Genomic DNA, 10,000 nt, shown 5'->3' with positions numbered 1-10,000 from the left:
ATTTAATAAAAGGATTAATAAATTATTTAAATATTCATGTCAATTTATATTGTAAAAAAACATTTTCATGTTAATCATAATAACATATTTTAATATTAAATACATATTTTAATATTAAATAAAACAGTAAATGAATATGAAAAAATATATATATTTTTTATAAAAGAAAAAGTAGGGTTTATTTTATATTTATTATTAAATTAATAAGTAAGAATTAAAAAAAAATTAAAATAACAAATTAATAAGGTTATACATGAAATATAAAATTAAGTAATCATGATATGTAATTAAAAATATAATAATAATGAAAAAATATAATGTGTGTAATGTAGTTGATAAATTAGATACTGAAAATTTATATTAAATAAAATATTTTAATGTTATTTGTATATAATTTAAAAAATCTATCTACATAACATATACGCAATTGAGAAAACAATAAATTTTTTTAAGTAATTTTAATATTTAATATTTTAGTCTTTTTTCTTTTTTTACATATTTTATTTAATCAATTATGTCTAAAATCCAACAAAGGCATGTTAAAATTACAAATTCATGTTTTATAGAATTAAGATGCAGAAGAAGAATTTTAAGGTTTTGAAACCATTTATTTATTCAAGCATGCAATTTAAAAAATAAAGGAGTCTATATATGTGTGCCTGTGTACATTTTAACTATGTACTTATCGAGAAGGAAAAGAGATCAAATCTGATAAATCTATAGTTAAAGTGATTTATACTAACTATAATTGAAAATGAAAGAATGTATATGTCTGTGTGTGCATTTTAACTATGTATTTATCAAGCATCATCAAATCTGATAAATCTGTAATTAAAATGGATTATATTAATTATAATTAAAAGTCCATAAAGCATGAAGAGAAATTAAATCTTATAAATTCAGTGTTAAAATTAATTATACTAATTATATATAACAGTAAAAATAGACACCAAATTAATGTAAAAAACAAAATAAATTATTTCTTGATATAAAGGAATGATATCGGAATTCCGCTGGAAATTATATATTTTTGAAAGTATCACATCTAGTCTAAAGAACTAATGTAGTGGTTCAAAAGCTTGCTGATAAATTACGAATTTAGTAATCGTCTTATCACCAACTTTACTTGGACAACAGTTTCACATTGAATTTTGAAAACAAAAGATTATAAAACAAATTTATCATTAGAAAAATGAAATATATTTCTATTATAATAATCAATATTCACATTATATTGACTCACAAGTTAAAGTGTATGCATTTGGTCTACCGATGGTCCTATTAATCTTCAATATGAAGTCTCAGCAAGAATCATTATGCGTACTGAATAGGAGCGTTATAAACATATATAACAAGTACAGAGATTATTGTTTTCTTTCTTTCAACTCTGAGAAAGAACCAATATGTCCTCACTAAGAGTATTATTACAAGACAACCTAACGCAAGCAAACAAGTTAAAGAATGAAACTTAAACTATGACATTTACGCATTTTATAACTGTCAATAATTGATTTAAAAAAAAAATACATAGTACACACATAAGAACCATGGGAAATCCTTGTGCCAAAACCGAAAATGGAAATGAAACGCAGGCAAACAAGTGAAAGAATGAAACTTAAACTATGACATTTACGCATTTTATAACTGTCAATAATTGATTTAAAAAAAAAATGGGAAATCCTTGTGCCAAAACCGAAAATGGAAATGAAACGCAGGCAAACCAGTTAAAGAATGAACACATGCTTTACAGGCAAAAATTAAGCACGACTAACCTTATTCAGGGACCTCTAGCAGCAGTCAAATGCTGGAAATATTGGACAACCAGCTTTGAAAAAGGACAAAGCCAAGCAAAATCTGAAGCAGGAACACAAATATTTGAGACAAAGCACGTCTTCTTTCGGAAACCAATCTTTCGACCAACAAAATGTGCTAAAGAACCGACAACCAGAGAACTTCTGAACCGAACAAAACCTGCAGCACGTACTAGTTATTCAGTATAAAGATTAAGTCGAGAAATAAACTTCACCAAAGAAAACCATGGCAAAAACTGTTACATTTCTACGAGGTGAGGCTTAGCCTTATTCTAGTTGAAAACCCTCTCCGAAAGAAATAAAGTTATTAAAATTCGAAACTATGTACAATATTCATATTTGCGCCGAAATCTTACAAATCGTTCATGAAAACAAAGGAAAAAAACAAATATGTTTATTTCAGTGATAAAACATAAAATGAGAACAAAAGCCTTGCAATATGTATCACGTCTTTTTTTAAATAATTAAGCAAAAATTATAAAGTATGCAAGTATGCAAGTGTCTTTATATGCATTTATAAACTACAACTACAAATTCAGTGGCATAAGCACAATACAAACAATGGAAAATATTCCTAGTTCGAGCGAAAAAACAAAACAAGAATGCAGGTAGAATAGAAGAGAACTGTCGTAACTGTGAGAGTGATCAATTTGGACTGTGTCACCAACATAGAAGAAGATAAAAGGCAAAAATGTACCAAGTACAAAATAAACAAAATATCTTTATGATCAGTAAGCCTGGTTCAACCAAAAAACTCGAGTATAAAATGGATAAAATATACATATTATAGATAAGCCTCACCATCCAACTAGAAAATTGCAAGAAGGTATAACAGTGTACCAAGTAAAAAAAATCAAATATCTTAATGGTACATAAGTCTGGCCTTTCAACCAAAAGACAGAAAGATCCGTGAGAATGCAGTGAAAGTATGATAATCTACCAAGTGCAAAAAGATCAAATACTTTTATGATACATAGGCCTCAACTTTGAACCAAAAACAGAGAGTTCTGATGAGCATGCAGTGAAAGTATAGAAGTGTACCAAGTACCAAAGATCAAATACGCCTCACCTATTAACGAAAAACAGAGAAAGTTCCGGTGAAAATGCAGTTAAAAGATAAGTATAGGAATATAAGTTTCTCATGAGAATTTGTAAGGTGATGGTAGATGAAGCTCAGTGTTGGCCAAAAACAGCAACAACAATTGTCAAGGAAAAAGCAGTGAAAATATCTTCCACAGTGAAAATATCTTAAGACACAAAAGAATTGGAAAAAGCAGTGATGCAAATCAAAGGGCCAGGTTCAATGCACAGCAAAACTGGAGGTGAAAATAAGGCAACTTATATATTTGGAAAAAGCAGTGAACTTGAAATCAACGGTTGAAAGTGTCAAACTTAATCAAACGGTTCAGGTTAAAAGTGTTGACAATTGTTGATGCATAGGAAGGCCTATCGGCCTAATTAAATACTACGCGTATACGGGGTGGAAGTTTGCACATCAATTTTTCTAATTACAAATGCTTGTATATTTGATTTGGTGGACTCCTCTCAATCAACTAGTGGAGCTTTTACTAAGTTTTTTTTAATGTTTAAATCCATGTTTAAATGATATTTTAATCAAAGATAAGAAAAATTTACATTTCCCTCATGTGTGTTCGCTAGGTGGAGGATAAAGGTTAGGTTTCGCGGGAATCGATTTATTTTAAATATGGATTTAATACTAGTAGATAGAGATCTAATTTTTTTATTTGCAATTTCTTTTATGAGTCTACATTGTTTAAATGTTTTGTAATAACTTATTTTTAGATTTTAATTTTTGTTTATTTTGGGAGATGAGCAAAATTTCAACTTACTTTGATCACTGACGCACATCCTTACACATCACAATGGGTTGTCTCTCATCTCTATAATTATAATATGTATTGATTTCCTTGATGAGTATATTATTTTGAATTTTTTTTAATGTATTGATATAATTTTGATATTTATTGTAATTACTAGTAAATTAAATGGCAAGTAAATGCTGGTAAAAATTCAAAATTAAATATCAAAACAGTGCTTTCATCATATATTTTAATCTTGTTAAAATTTTAAAAATTATAAAAACTAATTAAATTCTAGTTTTATTATTATATTTATTTAAAAAAATTATTTGCCAATATTATGGCTTATTAATGCTACATGCTCAAAAAATCATAACTATCTTCACTTCATATTACACTTATTCATATGGAATTTTCTTTTTAATTAATTAGTTTAATTAAAAAAGAAAATTGGACAAAACTAGTTTGAAGATAAATCTTAAATATTTGAGGTTAAACTATCACCATCACTAAATTAAAATTATACAAACCCTATTCCAAAATAAACATGCCTATAACCTTAAATATTAATATTAACATTAACATTAAATTATTATTTTAGTATTAATTTTAAATTTTAATATTGATAAATAGTGTTAGTATTAAATTATAGTATTAATTATATTAATTGTGTTACTAATATTAATGTTACCCTTAATAATATAAAAAATATAAAATTAAAACTCACTAAAACTTAAGAGTTTATATATATAAAACTCATAAACTAAGGATGTTAAGGTTAATAACAACGATACATTATTAGTGGCCTTAATGAAATTTATTAATGCAATAAGGATATATAGTAGCATTTTAATATAATGATGTTATTATAATATAGTATTTCTCTTATTAATTAATGTTATACTATTAATTTTAAATTTTAATATCCATCAGTATTTTTAGTATTAAATTATAGTATTAATAATATTAATAGTGTAACTAATATTAATGATAGCATTAATAATATAAAAATATATAAATTTAAAATTCATTAAAATTTATGAGTTTTATTATATAGAATTCATAAAATTAATGATATTCGAATTCAAACTTTTGTGATTCATATCATCATGTATAAAATATTTTTTGGAAGAAGTCATATTGGAGATTTAGGTCGATGCTTTCGAACCAACAAGTGTGGTTCATCTTCAGGACACGATGAAGAAACAGATCTAGGAAGAAGGTTAAATAGGGAGACACGTCAACCTAACACCTAGAAAAAAAATGGCTAAATTTGACGAGGGAAGGAAAAAGGAAAAGTTTGATATTATTTAAATAGATTTTATTAATTTACTTATTAAGTTAGAGAAAGATTTCGGCGAAAATCACATGGAATGTCATTTGTCGACGCGTTTCGAACCAACCAGTGTGGTTCGCCGAAATCTTTCTCTAACTTAATATGGATCACAGAAACCTAAACTCTATTAATTTACTTATTTTTTATTTATTTTTATTAACTCAACGGTTATATTTGACTAGGATTTTAATAATATTTATTTAATTATTAAGATATTTATTTTTATCTTCTTTAAATATATATTAATATATTATCTTATATCAATATATTTAAATAAGGTAAAAATAAATAGCTTTATAAATAAATAAATATTTTTAAAACCTAGTCAAATATAACCGTTGAGTTAATAAGAATAAATAAACAATTAATAAATTAATAAAATTTATTTAAATAATATCAAACTTTTTCTTTTCTTCCCGTGGTTAAATTTAACCGTTAGGTTGACCTGTCTCCTTATTTAACCTTCTTCCTAGATCTGTTTCTTCATCGTGTCTTGAAGATGAACCACACTTGTCGATTCGAAACATGTCGACCTAAATCTCAAATGTAACTTCTTCCAGAAAAATATTTTATACAAAATTAAAGATGTTAAGGTTAATAACAACTTCAATACATTATTAGTAACCTTAATGACATTTATTAATGCAATAATGATATATAGTAGCATTTTAATATAATGATGCTATTATACTAAAGTATTTCTCTTAATAATGTTATACTATTATTAATATTATTGTTAGTAAAAATATTTAAGCAATCACATTAATATTATTATTGTTATTAATAATATTCAAGCAATCACATTAATATTATTATTGTTATGTGCATATTATTATTATTATTATTATTATTATTATTTCAAAAAAAAAAATTATAAAACTACCTAATAAAACTTTTTTATACCGTTTTCTCACATAACATAAATACACTATTATTATCACTCTATATTAATATTATTATATATATAACCACTTATAATTTTAATAATATTGTAATAATCATGTTATAATAATATTATTATTAATCTTATTATTAATATTAATATTATTAATTAAATTAATAGTCACACCATGTTGATATTAAGAATAATATTAATAATAGAACCATTATTATTATTAATTTTAATAAAATTAATATTAAAATTAATGTAAATAATATTAAAATTAATACTAATATCAATAATAGTAATATTATGAATATTATTAACATTGTTAAAATATTAACAATATTATTCTGTGAGGAACATGCCCACGAGTCGGCATTCGCTCACCTCGATATGATGCCAGCTCAAATGAACGGAGGTTGTGGATCACATTATTTTTGGCACATTGTTTATACTTCCATCACTTCACCAATCATGCCAAGAAGTTGGCACAAGGTTAAACGCTAATTGAATATCGCTGACGACATAGGGAGGTATAGGAGGACTCAACATGAGAATTCTATCAGATTGGCAAAGGTGGAGGAAAATGTTGACAGTATACACCACAAGATGACCATTCTAGTTAAGAGATGAACCAACATCTCCTTCTCCTCAGATGAGGGTAGTGACCAACCGACGTTGGTGCTTGGGTATTTTTCCCAAAAGCTATTATGACTCACTGATTTTTTGCTTGTAGCACTAGTAATTTGTTTTTTCTTCTCGTGTCAATGTATGTCAAGACCTGGCACAACCAACCTAATTTTATAATTTTTTATTTACAAGATGCTCTAGTTAGATGAGGCCTTAACAACCTCAAGACTCTAAAATTCTATTATTGTTCTATTTTCCCTTCAAGAAGACCATTAGCAAAAACTTTTTGGTTTATGTAATCCTCATTTGTATAATGCAAAATGTCTAACTTTCAAAAAAGAAAAAGAAAAAAACATTGAAAATATTACGTTATTTAATGTAATATATTAATTATTACATAAAACCAATATTAATATCACTAATATATTATTATTATTATATGAACCAAATCATCTTATTCTTAGTAGTAGTAGTATTATTTCTAATGGGAATTATATTAAAATCATAATATTAACATTAAATAACAATAACTTTAATAATAATAATAATTTTAGTAGTAACATCATAATAACACTAACAATGTTACATTATTAAATGTAATACATTAACTATAATATAAAAGCACTATCAATATCATTAATGCAATAATAATATTATATATAAAAATTCATCGAATTATACTATAATAATGTTTTTTTTGAACTAAGGTTCACGATCACTTAGAGGCTACTACATCCACGGGTAGTAATCTCAGAAGATCCACATGAAAGGATCTACTGAGCAATTTATCTATTCAGGCATAACCCGAAGGGTATTGAGGAGATTTGACCTCGTCACCTCCCAAATTGGCAAGGTACTTAGCAACAAAAACTACCAATTGAGCTATCCCTTGGGGCTTTTGATATAATAATGTTATTATTATCATCAATGTTATTATAAATATTAATGTTATTAATAAACAATGTTGTGTGTAGACAAACATTGTCAAGCAGAGTTAATTTCAAAAAACATGGTCAACCATGATCAATAGGTCAACTATGGACAATTCATCAACCGTGATTAAATGTTGCCAAAAGTTGACATACCTAATTTGGATGGTCAATGTGTTAGTGGTTAATTATGTTGACTGATGTTAACTATGCTTTATAATGGTTATCCGTACATGAACATGTTTTCTTATTTTTGGTTATGTTGTTCAATTGTTGAACATAGTTGACATCACAATAACGCCATTTCTTGTTCATAAAAAATGACATCACAATATGTTGAACAACTACTATTATCACAATGTAATGAACAACAAATGCCATAAACATGACAAAAATAAGTCATTTCAATGTGAAAGACAATAAGTTCAAGTGAAATGCAAGAATAATATCCATCATTGCAATGTGATGAATGGTATATTCCATTGTAATGCGCAGAACTATGAACAACATCAAAATGTGACAAAGAGTGTCACAATCTAATGAATAATAAAGATTATTCAGATGTGTGGAATAACCAATGACATCACAACATGATCAACAATAAATGTCATTGTTGCAATGTAACCTCCATTAAACACCATTACAATGTATCCAACAACATATGGCATATGCATCATACTATGGGTTGATCATGGTTCATATACATTAACATGGTGTTAATTGTCAAACATGTTCAACCATGGTCAACAATTGTCAACATGGTCATACATGGTCACAAAATATCAATGTTACTATAGAAAATCATGATCGTAATGGTCAACCATTGTAACATGGCTGACCCTAGTCAAGATTACCACATAGTCAATGTAGTCAAGCATTGTAATCACTTTCCACACAACTAATCATAGTCAACATATCTAGTATAGAAAACATGATCGACAATAATCAACCATTGCCAATTTGGTCAAACATATTCAACCTTCTTCAACCATGCTTGTAACAACTCAACAATAGTTAATGAAGGTCACCTTTGTTAACCATGGCCACCATGATCATCCATTTTCATTTGGGGTCAACCACTTTGTCAAGCATACTTAACATACTCAACCATATTCATATATTGCTAAATATTACCAACCATAGTCAACAATGTTTACTCATAGTCAGCCATAATTGGCCATAGTCAAGTTGTCAACCATGCCCTTATAGTCACATCCATGGTCGAACAGGATCACCATGATTAGACATGGTCAAGAAGTTAAAACCTATTTAATTATGGTCAATCTAGTTCAAAAATGGTCAACTATGATTAGCATGGTCATTAATTATCAACCATATTTCTAACCCTTATCGAACCATTGTCAATCCTCTTCAACCTTATTAACCATGGTTAGCCATCAACAACAATTTTCAACCATGGTTGACCCTCTTCAAACATCGTTAATCATGGTCAACCATAGTCAACAATGGTAAACCTAAGTAAACTATATACCAACTATAGTTAATCTTATTTAACCATAGTTAACCACATTCAACCATATGTTTGACATAATCAACCATATTTATTGTTAGTTAGAAAGAGTTAACCATGGTAATCCATAGACAACCTAGGAAACCATGGTCGACTATGGTCAAACTTGGTCATCCCATTTCTGATAGGTGTCTACTCAATCATGATGGTTATTACTACTCAGGCATGGAAACATGGTTGAAAATGGTTAACCATTATTAATATCGGCATCATTTGTGGAATAATAAATGACATCAGACATGTTATTTCACATGACGCCATGATTGTTGAACCTGGTCAACCATTGTCAATATGAGCATGCTGCATCATGTGTAGAATAACAAATGACATCACAGTGTTATGAAAAATAAATGTCATTGTTGTAATGTGACCAACAATAATCGTCATTATAATGTCCCCAACAACATATAGTGTATGCATCATACTATGGGTTGGCCATGGTTAATATCTATTAACATAGTATTAATTGTCAAATAGGTTGAAACAAAGTCAATTTTTGTTAGCATGGTCAAACATGGTCACAAAATATCAATGTTACTGTAGTTAATTGTGTTCACAATGGCAAACCATTGCAACATGGTTGACCATAGTAAACATAATCACATAGTCAACATTGTCAACCATAGTCGACCACAGTCAACATATCTAGCATAGAAAACATGATGAACAATGATTAACCATTGCCATTTTCGTCAAACCTATTCAACCATATTTAACCATTCTTGAATCAAGTCAACAATTGTTAACAAGGGTTAGCATAGTCAACCATGAACATCATGATCATCCATGGTCAACCACATTATCAAGCATACGCTGTATGCTTAACCATATTCGTTTATTGCTAAACATTTCCAATCATGGTAATTCATGTTCACCCATAGTCAACCATACTTGACCATAGTTAACCATGTTCTCTCATACTCAACCATACTTGTCCATAGTCAACTTTCCTCATATAACTATATCCATGGTCGAACAAGCTCACCATGATCAAACATGGACAAGAAGTCAACCATATTCTACCATGGTTAAACATGCTCAGCAATGGTTAACATGGTCG

This window comes from Pinus tabuliformis, chromosome 9, assembly GCF_031772625.1.
Source record: "Pinus tabuliformis cultivar Carrire ecotype Pingquan chromosome 9, CPIR1, whole genome shotgun sequence".
In the NCBI taxonomy this organism is placed as follows: domain Eukaryota; kingdom Viridiplantae; phylum Streptophyta; class Pinopsida; order Pinales; family Pinaceae; genus Pinus; species Pinus tabuliformis.
The sequence above is the reverse complement of the archived record's forward strand: the minus strand, read 5'-3'. Positions refer to the sequence as shown.